Below are 15688 nucleotides of genomic sequence, written 5' to 3'. Positions count from 1 at the left end.
AATTTATAATTTTGTAGAAGTAACATTTTATCTGGAAGAAATAAGCAGTCCATTCTACTCTTTAACAGCAACAAAAATCAAAGCTCTCTCCTCTCTTTTTTCCATCTGTCTTATTTCTTATTTCCTTTAATTTCCTGCTTTCCTACTAAGGAAGACACATGATAAATTGTTTAGGTCATGAAAGACTCTCATTCAATAATATTAGAAACCCTTAATACCTCTAAATTTAGTTGGCACGTATATATGAAAGACAGAAATTATGAATTAAATAGAATCCATGGCAAAAAGGGTTTTTTTGCTGTTTATTTGAAAGAAAATGACCAAGATATAAGATGAATCATTTTACTTGGTTGTCCTGTTACTGATTGAGGAACTGTGTTGGCAAATCTGTAAAATCTCTTTTATATATTTTATACATTTTTTAATATATTTTAAAGTAAACGTTAAATAGACATTTTAAAATATCCTTCATGATGGGATTTGTGCTAACGACATATAGAAGAATAAGTCAGTTATTCAAGTATTCATTGAGTTTGGAATGCCATTCTGATAAGTAAAGTATTATAGGATCAAGATGAATTTTATTGACATATTATTTTTGTTGACTTCGACCAAAGTTCAAGATCAATACTTCTTCCCTATGATACAAATCTAAATCACAGATACATTCAGAGTCCTAACTTTCAATTGCCAGGTATTCACTAATTCAAGGAACTGGTTGGAATTTACAGAAATGAAGTTGGTTTTATTACAAATGTCAATTGTAGAATTAGACGCTACAAAACATTTTACGTGGACCTCTGCAAGAGTATTTGTTTCACCAAGGCTGGATTACTGGCAGTGTAAAACTCTCAAGATTAATTTTAAAGCTAACAAATCAAAGGCCCAGTATTAAGAGGTTTAAAATGACTAACACTCATATGATGCCAGGAAATATTCGTTTACAACTACAAAGGATTCAATATTGGTTGATAATTATGGATACTGGAGGTTATGAAAGAAAATGTAGTGAACTAAATAAGTTCCAGAATTAATGAAAAAGGACTTAGAATACATGATACTCTAAAGTCACACTTATAGGCTCAAATTTAGGTCTGACAATTCAAGCCTTTAAATGTCTTTCACATATCTGACAGGTAAGACTAATGCTAATATCCAATATTTGTGAAAAGGAGGCAAAATATTCACTTTCCAATGAAGTCTGAAAATAGTAACTGATTCTGAACCAGAAATAATAGAAGTTAGTCAGTCACAACAACGCAAAAATTCCCTGTAGAAGTATTCCACTAAACAATCATAAATATGAAGAAACACTTTTAAAATTTCCATTAATATAAGAAGAATCTCCTCCTTTGTACACACTTTGCACAAATAAAGATTTTTATTTGCTGCACGAAACAAAATTGTAAATAACTGTGCATTTATAGGCGTACATGAGTATTTGCGTCTGGTTCCAGTGCAGTCAGGTTAGTACAGAAATACTTGAGTAACAGGTCATTCACTTTAGTGGAAAAATCCAGTTTCCTCCCATAACCATTCTTCAGTTGGGTCTTCAGTATTTCTTATTTCAAAAACCTTAGTTAGCTGAGCTCTTTGAACTACCTTCCTCTTACTCCCAGTATACATCATCTGTTCAGGTTTACACACAACAGGACAAGAGAAAGTAAAACACAGAGGGTAAGAAACTCTTCCATCATCGGGGTGATATTTATAACTACATACAATGAAGCAACGTTGTCATTCTGGCAGCTCATCAACTGAAATACCCTCATGCTCTTCATCCAGGACAACCAGGCATTTATCCTTGTCAATCCTCATTAGAATAGCTTATGATTGTAGAAAACTGCAAACAAATAAATTAATTTTTAAAAAGAGTTGCTAGAACTCATGAAAGGTCAAATAAATAAATGGAAATATGAATAAACAAATGGAGAGAGGAAAAGAGAGAGAGCCAAAATGGAAGAATGAACTGGGAAGTCATCTTTTTGACCTCCCTCATTTTACTAATGAAGACACTAAAAAGAGCCCAAGCATGCATTGCTAACATGCTATACAGGTTACAGAACCTTCCCAAACCCTCATTCCCTTCCCCAGTCACTTCTCTGTCAGATGTGATCTCTACTCTGGTGTGTTGGCATATGTTTAACAACCAGATCTCAAAAAAGCATACACAGCACATTTTAAGTTTATTTCATATTATTAACATCTACTTTATCATGTTCTCAAGACTAGGCAATGACCAATACAATAACTCAAGCCCTGATTTGTAGCATTTGCCTGGAGGAGTAAGTATCACACTGAAAATTTAGATCAGTTCTGGTGAGCCAGGAAACAGCTGGCTGCAGCACACTACTCTCCCTACTCATTTCCTATGTGATTTCTTGGGTAGCAAGGACTGTTTCATTTGTTTATATTTGTATACCCAGGTAACTTAGCAGAGTACGTGGCACATGGAAAGCATTCGTTCATTTATTTTTTTCATTTATTCCTTTCATTTCTATTCATTTTTTTCCTCCCTGAATACCTTCCTGTGACTTTGGGAGCACAAATATTATTGTCCTGTTTTGCAGATAAAATAACTGGAATCTAGACAGGGTGAAAATTTCAAAATGATAGAGAACTGGGATAAACTAACCCAACTGAATTAAATTCTAAAATCATTTAAGTGTTTCACTCATGAAGAGGAACACCCAATACAAAACCAACTTGTGCAACTTGCTGCCTGATCATGAGAATCATCCTAATGTATCCAAAGACTCTGGGCAATGCTACATGATCTCCACTCAGGATGAGCAATACATTTGTAGAAGAATGACATCCTCACATTATCCTCAGTGCATGTAATATTTGCCTTTTGTTGGGCACTGAGGATCCTGCATGGCCATACCAGTTACTGGTGATGAATAGACTTCTGACTAGGTCCTCCCCCAACCCTGCTGAGATACCATAATGCCATTTTGGACTTCTCCTAGCTCTGGATGTAGTTCTCTGCTCCTTAATCAAGTCAGTGGCAATGTTTCCTCAAGCATGGACTGAGTCTGGGCTTGCTCTGCTCGCTCCTCTAATTTTAAAACAGTTACACTCCCCTTGCCCTCCATTTTCCCAGCTCTATTCTCTGTGATTCTCCCTCTTACTTTTCAGCTGAAGAAGCATCAGTAACATCAAAAATAACATAACAACACTACTACGCCTGTGCCTGCCCTCTTTTACCTGTGCAACCCAGAAAACCGTGCAGATACTCTATGCCCCATCTGTCTTCTCGCTTCTGTTCCATCTTGTCATGCAATGCCGTCTCCAGGAAGTCAGGTAACTGCTTGTTTGTCCAACGTGGGCTGTGTGTCTCCTCCAGAGCTGCCCAAGGGTTGGCCATCAAGGACCCCGACTGAAGCCACAGGAAAGGAAGACCCTTTCCACCATAACCATAAATAATATCACAAAAGAAATGAGGCCACCTATCACAGCACTGTTGGGATCTCTATTTGTGGGCATAGCCAGAGGTTTTGTAAAAAACAAAACAGCATTAAAGAAAGAAGAAAAACATTTCCTTCTTCCCCATATCATGATGCATTTTATCCACTCCATCCCAACACATTCTGAAGCTGTTTTCCAGCCTTAGCTGGCCTGCCACAAATAATCCTTTTCCATAGGGCTGGAAGCAGTCACATGACTTAAGCGCATCTCATTCCCCATCATCTGCAGAAGGAGGACCATTTCGCATGTGGATTTGCTGGAAACAGCTGGATATTGTAGACGACAGGCCACTAGACTTGGATGTGAATCCAGAAATCATCATGGGATCCTCTATTGGCTTGTAGGGTCACAAATCGAGACCTGGGAGGGTCTCCAGAACTCATCTAATCCATATCAAAGCTGGAGAAACCAAGGTCCTGATATGAGAGATGACCTACTTAGGGTCACAGAGTTGTTAAGTGGCAGAGCTGGAAGAAAGGATCCACGAGAAAAGTTCCTTTCCCCCTAAAAGAGAGGAGTGGAAAGAAAGCTCCAGGTACATTAAGGGAAAGTCTACACATGTATCTGCATCATCCCTTGGGACATAGACATTCAGCCTCCTCCTGTATTGGCAGCAGGCCCTGAGGGACAATTCTAGTGGGCATATGTAGCACTGGAAATTACCCTTATGGGGCTGTTTGCCCCAACTGATTCTCATTCCAGATCAAGCTATCATCCAAGGTGATAATAGAAATCCCTGGTCTGGCGTTAACTGCTTCTAGTTCAGTCAGAATGGTAGTACCATCTTTCTTAGCTCTTCTTGCCTTCCCAAGCTGCCTCAGATGAAAAACTGATGAACACAAGACAATCTACAGAGGAAGAAAACAGGGATGTTCTTGTTGAGGACAAGAAGGAGAGACACAGATCACACACTGTCTTCCCCGTATCTTAACATTTATTCTTTTTTAAAATTAATTTTTAATTTATGTACCTTAACAAGCATTTCCATAACCTAATATAATAAAAAGATGATTGCACATGAAACTGCAAATCAATTATGTCCCACTTGATGTTTCTTTAAAATATATAATAAAGTTACCATGTAAATTTCTTTTCCCCTCCTTTTTCTTCCCTTCCCCAAATTATTCTATATATGCTTCTATTAATCAGTTCTTCCTCTGGCTGCAGACAGTGTCTCCTTTCATGTGTCCTTTGGAGTTAACTTGAGTATTTATAATAGTCAAGGTGACCCGGTCACTCAGACTTATCCTCCAAATAATATTGCTGTTCCTGTCTACAATGTTCTCTTGGCTCTGCTCATTTCACTCTTCATTATTTCATGCCAGTCTTTCCATCATTCTCTAATATCACTGAGTTCATCATTTCTTATAACACAGATGTGTCCATCATGATCATATATCACAACTTGTTCAGCCATTCCCCAAGTGTTGGGCATCCCCTCAACTTCTGGTTCTTTGCAACCATAAAAAAAGCTGCTATAAATATTTTAGAACATATAGGTTCTTTTGTTCTTTCCATCATCGTCTTTGGAAATAGACCTAATAGGGATATTGCTGAGTCAAAGGGTATAAGCAGTTTAATAACTCTTTGGGCATAATTCCAGATTGCTCTACAAAAGCATTGGATCTGTTCACAATTCCATCAACAGAGATGAGTGTCCCAATTTTTCCACATCATCTCCAATATTCATTTCTTTTCCCTTCAAATATTTTGGCCAATCTGATAGGTGTAAAATGACATCTCAAGGTTGTTTTAGTTTTCATTTCTCTAATTAATAATGATTCAGAGCATATTTTCATATTACTATGGATTGTTTTGGTTTCTTCATTGAAAAACTGCCTGTTCATATCCTATGACTATTTATCACTTGGGAATGACTCATATTCTTATAGATTTGACAAAGTTCTTCATGCATTTGAGATATGAGACCTTTGTCCAAGAAACCGTCTATTATTTTTCTTAATTTATTTATTTATTCTCTAAATATAGGCTGCCCCAAGTATCTTAGAACATTTATAAGCTTAGAATATATATGTAGATATAGATATACAAGAGATAGATCTGGAGATAAGGATATATCTATCTGTATCTATTAACCTATCTCACTGTATCTCCTCAGACATCTTCCCCTTTAGAATGCAAGTCCTTGTGGATAGGGAGTCTCTTTTTGTGTCTCTGTCTCTCTGTCTCTGTTTCTCAATGCGTAGTACAGTACCTAACACACAGTAGGTGCTAAATAAATATGTGTTCTTTGACTGAATGATATGTTGACTGAATGTTGTTACTTAGGTAGAATCAGAAATGAATGCCTGCTCAGTTCCTCAGAGCACTCACAAGTCACTGGATGAAGAATGAGACTCCCTGGGGCACGGGCCAGTTGGTTTGGTTTGGTTGTGTATCTTCAGCCCCTGACATGGCACATGTTGACAAACTGGAGCATTAATAAACGTTGGTTCCATTGAATTAAATTCTAAATGTAACTGAATTTTCTCTTCCCTCCTTTCCAGACTGCATTCCTGACTCTTCAGGTGTTCTCTGTGATATCACAGAAACCTCTTAAGCCTGGAGGATCACATCACCTCTAGACTCCTCACACTGGAAGTGCCCCCTTCGTTTCCTCTTTCTCTGCAAGATTCCTCCCAGAACCTGCATTTTAAAAGCACGTTCTGCCTAGTCATGCCTCCATTCTTCTCCAGGTGTCACTCATGACTCAGGACTTTCTTTGCCCTGTCCCTGCCCTAGAATCCCCTTCCTATTGGCCCTGGAGAAAGCAAATTCCTTGGAGAAGGAACAGTCTTCTTTTGTAATTTTATTTGTATTACTGAACCCAGCACAGTTCCTGGAACATGGTAGCTATTAACCAATCAATCAATAAACATTTATTAAATACCTAACATGTGCCAGGCACTGGGGATACAAAAAGAGGTGAAAGATAGCCCCTGACTTCAAGCAGTTTGCAGGCTAATTGGGGACAGAAAATGCAAACAAATATATACAAGCAGGATAAAAAAGACATAATTAACAGAGGAAAGATAACCTTAGCAGAGGAAAGACCCTAGAATTTAAAGGGGCTGGGGAAAGTTTCCTGGAGAAAGTGGGGTTTTAGTTGGGACTTAAAATCAGAGAGGTCAGTAGTCAGAGTGGAGGTGGATGATTGTTCTGTCTGTGGGGGACAACCAGAGAGAATGCCTAGAACAGAGAGGTGGAGTGCCCTATGTAAAGATCAGGAGGCCAGTGCCACTATATCCAAAAGCCCATGTCAGGGTATAAGATGGAAGAAGACTGGAAAGCTAAGAGGGGGTGTGTTATGAAGGGCTTTGAATGCCATATGGAGCATTTTGCATTTGACAGGAGAGAGCCCGTGGAGCACATTGAGTCTGATATGATCAGATGGGAACTTCAGGAAAACTACTTTGAATGAAGAATGGATCAGAGTGCAGAGAGACTGCTGACCAACCAGCAGACCATTACATTACTGGTGTGATGGGATGAGGATCTGCCCCAAGGTGGAAATGATGTCACTGGACAGCAGGAGATGTATTCAAGTGATGCTGCAGAGGTGAAATTGACAGGCCTTGGCAATAGCTGGGATGTGAAAGGTGAGAGATAGTGGGAAATCCTGGATGACTCCTGGGTTGCTTAGTAAATGCTCATTGATTGGCTAACTTGATTTCAGTTTCATTAAGTTGAACAACCACTCAGAATCAGCAGAACAAAAGACTTGGGGGAAAGAGACTTAATAGTCCCCCTTGGATAACTTAAGGTTGTCATTCCCCGAGAGGGTAGAGTCAAGAGCAAAGGGGAGAAGCTACTGTTGTAAGTTGAGGCTGGATGTGGGGGAAAACTTCCCCCTAATCCCAAAGTTGACTGGGTTATCTCAGGAAGTGGTGGCCTTCCTCTCCTTGAAGTTCTTCATAGAGAGACTGGACAGTCACTTGTTAGGAATGTTGTAATAAGGATGGTATGTAGTAGCTCAGATATGGATTGGACTCAGTGGCTTCCAAGGAATTCTCCAGCTCTTGTATTCTGTACCTGAAGAGTTCTGCCTCCTCTTCCCCCATAACACAAAGACCACATTGTTCAAAGCCTTGGCAAAGCCAAGACGTGGAGCAGAAGATTTTCATGGCTGATCTTACTCCCCTGTTCAAAACATCCACAAACAAGGCAAGGAGAGGGAAAAGGCCCCCTGACACCTGCCTTGTCCTGTGCATCTCTGCTGAAGACATGGAGGCCTTTACACTTTCAACCACAGAACAGGGACTCCTGCTCCAATGAACCACTGGTAGATCCCCTAAGCTGAGCCTCGACAGTCTGGGCAAGTTGACTGTGCAGCCTCAGGTGATATCCTGCCCACAATCCCAAATAATAAAAGAAAATAAGCAGAAAAACCTGATGCTCTTAGGGGGAGAGGTAGGAGTTATAGATAGTGGTTAGCATTCTTATCAGGCATCACTACCCTTGACGTAGTATTAATAATGTAGTTCTGCCCCCAAAAGTAGAGTAGGTGGTTAAAATAAGCTGAGGCAAGTAAGATTTTTATCAGGGTCCTTCGATCCTGCTTCCACCACACCAAGCCACCAACATCCTCTTTCTAACAGAACAGGATGTGTTGCTTCTCCCTTCCCATCTAAACAGGAAACTGAGCAGATGCTCTTGGAATAGAAGAGTTCAACGTCAAGATGCACTCCAGAGCATCCCATTTCCCCAAACTTCCTGGATCTCCAGGGAGCAGCATACACACACACACACACACACACACACACACGCACACACACACACACGCACACACGCACACATGCACGCACGCACACACGCACGCACGATGGTGTTGCTCTTTACATTACCTGGGAAACAAAGTTCAGACTTCCTGGCCCAGGGCTCACATGCCCTGAGGTTACTGCCTGGCATGGATTTCAACCACAATTTCGCCATTTGTTTTCTGTGACCTTGGGCAAATCACTTTACCTCCCTAGCCTTCAGTTTCCTCATCTGTTCAATGAAGGATCTGGACTAAAAGATCTCTGAGGTCTTTTCCAACTCTAAATCAATGAACCTTCATAAATTTCATTTATATATAATACTTACATATGTAGCATGATAGGTAGATAGACAAATAGGTGATAGAGAGTGGATATATGGATGGATGGGTGGGCAAATAGATGGTAGAGATTAGATAGATTTTGTTTTGTTGCTGTTCAGTGATATTCAGCTCTTGGCAGATACTGAAGTGGTTGGCCATTTCCTTCTCCAACTCATGTTAAAAATGAGGAACTGTAAAACAGCGTCTTTAAAGTAACTTGCCCAGGGTCACACAACTAGCAAGTATCTGAGGCCAGATTTGAACTCAGAAAGATGAGTCTTCCTGACTTCAGATCTAGTGCTCTAATCTACTGTGCCACCTCACTGCTCAGATGGATGGATGGATGGATGGATGGATGGATGGATGGATGGATGGATGGATGGATGGACACACAGGTAGACAGACAGATAGATGATAGATAGATAGATAGATAGATAGATAGATAGATAGATAGATAGATAGATAGATAGATAGATAGATATTGTATCTTACATTTCTGGTATTCTTGCACTTTTCTCCTCTCTACATACTTACAATCCAATGTCACTGACCTTCTTGTGGTTTCTTGAAGTCCTCCCCTTCTCACTGGCTACCCCCATGCATAGAATGTTCTCCCTCATTGTCTGCCTCCCAGCTTTCCTTACATTCAAGACTTAGCTGAAATTCTACCTTCTATAGGAGGCCTTTCCTGGCCCCCACCACAACAATAATGACTTTTCTCAAAAATTATTTTCCATCTACTCTGTATATGCCTTGTACTCACCTAGTTATTTACATGTTTTCTCTCCCATTAGAATGGGAGCCTCTTGAGGGTAGAGACTATGTGTGTGCATGTGTTTTTTTCCAGCCTTTCTGTGTATCCTCAGCACTTAGCATATTGCCTAACCCATAGGATGGTCTTAATAAACGGTAGTTCTTACTTGATGGCCATGAACTGTGTTAGGCATGAAGACTATAAAGAGAAAAGGAAAACACTTTCTGCCAGAGAAATTCAGAGCTGGAAGGAAGCTCAGAGATCATCCCTTATTTTGTAGATAAAGAAACTGAGGGAAGCTAGGAGAGAATGAGTGAATTTTCCAAGGTCATGTGATTTCATACCTGTGAACCCAAATGCTGTCAATGTAATGTGCACAGATAAGTACACATCAAATATATTCAGAATAAGGACCTGGAGGAAGAGGCATCCCAACTGATCCCTGAAGGCAGGTAGAGATCTCACGGCTACAAGGATGGGGGAAATTATTCCAGACATCATTTCTTAGGGGCCTGGGCTGGTGCCTAGGATGTTCACATAGAGAACACCAGTGAATAGGACGGTAGAGCCTTCACACCAAGGCCAGAGATGTACATGGACACTCTCCTGCCTCCTCACACAGGCACTAGGTCATTAGTCACTGGAATTCTATGATTCAAAGCCCAAGGTCAGGATCCAGAAGATGAAGTGAGGAACAAGGATGAGGGAAGGGGAGAGAAATATAGTTAGAGGTAGAGAGACAGAAAGCTACATTCATACATATAGAAATACATAGATAATAGATACATGCATAAATGCATAGAGAGATGGAGTTAGATACATAGGTACAGAGACATCTAGACAGCAAGACCTTAAGACACATAGATATCCATTGCAAATAGAGGCATAGAGGTTGATGCATATGTAGAAAGCTACATAGAAAAATCATAGATGCATAGGTGCAAAGATATAATTAGATACATAAAAGTACACCTAAGCACATAGATACATAGATAGATGCATAGAATATTTATTAAATGCTTATCACATACCAGGCATTGTATTGAGGGCTATGGATACAAGTAAGACAAGGCACCAAGAAATCCCTTAACTTCCTGGGGCTTGTATTCTAGTGGGAAAAGACAACATACAAAAGCAAGTCAGGAAGGAAGAGTTAGAGGAGAGCAGGACAAATCGAGGCTGTTCAGAGTCCTGAGGGTGGATGTGGGGGCTCATTGTGGGTAACATAAAGTGTAAGTTCACTGATCAGAGCAAGGAGAACACCAATGGGGTCTAAGTTACTCCTGGGGAGGCAGTGGAGATGATGGTTTCTCTCTCATGCCAGGTCTTCTTTACGTACAGCTTTTATCATGCTCCTCCTCTATTGAAAATGTTTCAATAGTTCCCACTTTCAAGTGAAATTTGGACTGTGAACATAGCCCTTCAAAGTTCTCCATAATCTGGTACTTTTCCTACATTTTCAGCTTTGACTCCTCGTAATGCACTTCCATATACCATTCATTTAACAAGCTTTAAGCCTTCACTATGAGCCAGACACTTCTGGTAGACATGAGGAACACAAAGAAATGCTCCCATCCCACAGTAGTCCTTGACCTTGAGGAGTTTGCATCCTACTGAGGACATTGCCATAATACAGGTAAGTTGACATAATTAATTTAGAACTGGAAGAAATGTCAGAGGTCACCTAATTCAACTGTCTGATTAACCACTGAGGAACTGGGACCCATGGGGGCAAGTAACTGGCCAAAAGTCACAAAGGATTGGGTGTGTGTGGGTGTGTATGTATGTTGGGGAGGGTGTATGCCTGTTTTCAGCAAAGGTGTGGAAAGTCAAGCTGCAGCAGGAACTATGATCTTCCCATGGTCGATCTGGATGAAACCATCCAAAGAGATGGGAAAATTAACTTTCCAAACAGCCATTTTTCCTGGGGGGATTTGAAGAACTGGATAGCAGACCAATGCCAAAGCTCTCTTATATCTCTTTGCCAAAAAGAAAGATAGATTTGAGGGTTTTATAGAAACAAACTGAGTGAAGGAGTGAAGTGAAACCTTATTTCCAGTATTTCTAATGCCTAGCACATAGTTGCTTGATTCTACTTGTAAATTGGACAAGAAGGACCCTGGTCATGTTCCCAGTTCTGGGCAATGTGGAGTAGAATCCTTCCACTGCTGACTCACATGGTTTTTGAGAGGAAGGCAAGAGTGACTGACCCTGTGCTTCATTAAGAGAGATGAGGAATCTCCTTCTGCCAATGCAAAGTAGCTCCTTTTCTACAAGTTGCAGGCTTGGAAGTTATCAAGAAGATTAAAAATCTGGAGAGAGAACTAGAACTATGCCCAAAGTTATAAATTACAAATTATGTCCAAAGAGCTATAAAACTGGGTATATACCCTTTGACCCAGCAACACACTACTAAGTCTGTTTCCAAGATGATCAGGGGAAAAGGAGAAGGACCTCTATGTTCTAAAACAATGAAAGCAGCTCTGTTTGTGGTGCAAAGAACTGAAAATGCCAGGAACGCCCATGAATTGGGGCGTGGCTGAAGCTGTGGTCTATGATCGCGATGCAGTACTACTGGCCTGTAAGAAATGGTGAACTCAGTGAACTTGGAAAAATATGGAAAGACTTCCACGAAAAAATGAAGAGCAGAATGGGAAAAAGCAAGTGAACATTGTCTATAGTAACGACAATATTGCCTTAAGGACAATTTTGAGCCAATAAGTCATTGTGACTGTTATAAATACCCAAATTAACTACAGAGGATCTATGAAGGAAAAAGCTATCTGCATTCAGAGGGGAAAAACCCTGATAAATAGAAGGAGATATAGAATAGATTTACATACATATGTGGGTGAGTGTGTGTGTCTAATGGTAGCCATCTGTAGGGTGTGGGGGGAGGGAAAAACAAAATTAAGTGATAATTTCATTATAAATTTAAAAGGAAAAGCAAGTTGCACGTAATAGATTTGCAGTTTCATGTGCAATTCTCTTTTTCTATTCTAATTTTTCTCTTCTTCTTAAGTTCAGAATAATACAAAACAGAAACAAAATCTTAATTTTAATTTTAACAATCCTGCAGAAGGAGAAAGAATAAGAAAACTGAAAGGTTATGATGGACTTAGGGTTAAACTACCTCAGGACTTGATGCCAAGTCATCTTGACTCTGGGAGTCACTATCCATCCATTCTCCATGTTAATTCTCAATTAGATTAAAGTTTTAAATAAATATACAATATTCTTATTTAGAGCACTCAATGCCGGAGGAGACCAGGACACATCCTAAGGGTTTTTGGGGTGAAGAGGAGTAGAAGTGAGTCAAGGAAACATCTCCATACCTTCATCTTTGGGCAAAGGAAATGGGAAGGACAATCACCACTGACATCACCAAAGCTGCCACTACCACTCCACCACCACCACCCCCACCATGGAGAGAACCTTGGTCTGTACCTCTTTGAAAGGTCACAAGGTTTGAGCAGCTCACTTCCTTTGCTGACACCACAACAGGCTGCCTCTGGACACTCTTTCCACCATCCTGATCTCTCCATCCATCACTCCCCTTATTCCTTGGGTTCTCCTCTGGCCAAAACTGGCACAACCAGAATGAATCTCTGCCAAGTGCTTGCTGTGGCTGCCTTCTGGGCCTGTGAGTTAACTTCTCCTCCTCTTCAGATCAGGTGAGAAACAGAAAAAATTCTCAAAAGGACCTTCTCATGTTCCCATGTTCTCTTCTTTTATTTCCAGTTGGACATGCAGCTGTACAACTGACACAGCCTCAGATCTCCATCACCAAACAGCCAGGAAAAACAGCACGTGTGACTTGCCAAGTGTCTGGCTTTACAGACTGTTATTCTGGGTTCATATACTGGTACCAACAGAAACAAAACCAGTCTTTGCAATATCTGCTCTATGTGCAATCAACCAGCACCCCCAACAAAATACCCTTAGGTGATGTAAGGAACAAATTTGTGGCAGAAAAGAATGAAGACAGAACTTCATTCCTAGCAATTAATTCCATAACACATGAAGATGAGGCCACCTACTACTGTGCATGCTGGGAAGAGCACAGTAGTCAACACCCAATGACAACACCTACAAGAATCCTGCCCTCCTCACTCCCTCCCACATCCTCTTCCCTGGGGGCCACCTCCTCATTTCTCATTCCCATCCACAGCCTACCTGCAGCACTTCCTGCATTTCTTCTCAAGGCCATGTGGCCCATGTCTATACCATGCCCCATTCCTGCTCCAACTCACACAGGTTCCAAGCTCCCTCCATCAGCATCTTAATCACTCACATCTCTACAGTGCTGTAAGGTTTCAATTGGTTTTATGGGTCGGACGAGACAGCTTCTGAGGTCTGTTCCAGTTTTCAAATTCTGTCTTTCACCTTTTTGGCAGAGCCTTACACTATATCATGTTGTCTCACCATCTTCTCCACCCTGCGGAATAGGTTCTCTTTCCATTCCCAGAGGGTGAGATGCTGTGAGATGACTTAAGTGGCTTACCCAGAATCACCAGAGGCAGAATTTAAACCAAATCTGCCACACTCCATGTCTGGCCTCCGGTCCATGGCTCATGCACCAAAGTTGGCACTTGGATCCAATATTCCTCAGGGGAGAATAGGAGAAACATGACACTAATATCATGTCTAAATTCCTTAGATCTCTGAGGAGAGGAGAGGAAAGGAGAGGAGAGTATAGGAGAGGAGAGGAGAGGAGGGGAGGGGAGAGGAGGGGAGAGGAGGGGAGGGGAGGTCAGGACTGTGAGAAAGATGAAAGGAGCCCAAGACACGGTTCCCTTTAAGAAACTGCCAAAAGCAATGATTGCTTCAAAGCAATAGGAAGAAAGCAAAACTAGTCCAATAACTTCCCTGAAGTTGTCTCTAACGGCTTTATCACCTGCAGGAATTCCACCAAAAACACCCTATCTGTCTTTACTTCTTATTCTAAAAAATAATAAATATATTATACAATAAAATAATAATACCTATAATATAATAAATGATAATTATGATGTATAATAAATAATATATTATAATCCTCCTTAAGATTGAAGTTTTTTAAAGCCCTTTGTTCATTACTACTCAGCTGCAGAGTCAGATTCCAGCTTGGTGTCCGTCAAAGCATCAGGATCACCAGAGCAGGCCAAGAGTGGAAGGGGCAGGCTCAGGGGATGGGCCACCCAAGAGGTCTTCGAGAAAAGGCTGGCCAACCACCCACTGGGCTCAGCCCAGAGGGGATCTGTAATCAGGAATGGGACACACTAGATGACTCCTGAATGCCTGGCCTGCTGGGAGATTCTGTGGTTCATTACAATACTGTGTGGCTTTCTGGAGGACTGCCTCTACACATTTCTGGGCTCTTCAGGACCCAGTGCTTTCCTATAACCAATAATAGCTCTCGACTCTCTTAGAGCTATGTGATCACTTCAAGGTTGAAAGTCCATCAAAGGCACATAAGGGCAATTCATTTTATAAGTTCCATTGTTCCTACCTGAGTCCAAAGGAGAGGATGAGAGTGTGGGCCCTGGTGATACCCTGTAAAGGAGACAGGTCTGGGCATGTGAGTCAACCTTCCTGCAACCTCAAAGCAGCCCACTGCCATGAATTCTGTCAATGGCAGGGATCTCTGGTCATTTTCACATGCCCTCCCTTAAATTATATATGGCAATGACTATCCAGGCACAGGTTGACATAACTAATTTAGGGCTTTAGGAGATGTCAGAGGTCACCTATTTAAATTATGTGATTGACCATGGAGGAACTGGGACCCATGGAGTTCACGTAACTGGTAAAGGTCACACAGGAGTGGGAGGAGGGTGTGGGTGTGTGCACTCTCACATATATATGTGCAACAGAGGCTGACAAAGTTGAGCTGCAGCAGGAACTATGACCTTCCCAGATTCTCTCTGCATGAAACCTTACAAAGAGATGGGAAAATTAACTCTCCAAATGCCCATTTTTGTGATGGGATTTGAAGAGCAGGAGAGCAGATCAGTGCCAGAGCTCATTTGTTTCTTTTTGCCAAAGGGAAAAAAACGTTCAGGGGTCCTATAGAAACAGTGTGAGTGAAAGACAACACAGAGTGAAAGGTCATCATCATCCCATCACCACTGGGAGACTAACTAATACTTGGGAGTAGCCTGGAGTAAGGAGACAGGGCACTGGACTAGAAGTCAGAGAGACCTGGGTTGAAAGTCAAGTCTTGTCTCCTGTGCTTCTACTGCCTGGCACTTAGTAGGTGTTGAAGTGGCTTTCCTGGCAGCAAATGAGGAGTGATTTTTAACTCTGATATTCCTGACTCCATGTCTGGTCACCCGGCCAAGGTTCATGCACCAAAGATGGCCATTGGATCCAATATTCCTTTTGAGAAAATAAGAGACACA

At 41.1% G+C, this 15688-nt stretch overlaps 1 pseudogene; it reads right to left on the bottom strand.

Moving 5' to 3' along the window:
* Positions 1–306: 306 nt before the first annotated feature.
* LOC140497746 (glia maturation factor beta pseudogene) lies at positions 307–1906 on the bottom strand (annotated as a pseudogene).
* Positions 1907–15688: the final 13782 nt, after the last annotated feature.

This window comes from Notamacropus eugenii, chromosome 3 (genome assembly GCF_028372415.1).
Source record: "Notamacropus eugenii isolate mMacEug1 chromosome 3, mMacEug1.pri_v2, whole genome shotgun sequence".
Classification (NCBI taxonomy): domain Eukaryota; kingdom Metazoa; phylum Chordata; class Mammalia; order Diprotodontia; family Macropodidae; genus Notamacropus; species Notamacropus eugenii.
This window is presented reverse-complemented; position numbering and strand designations above follow the sequence as displayed.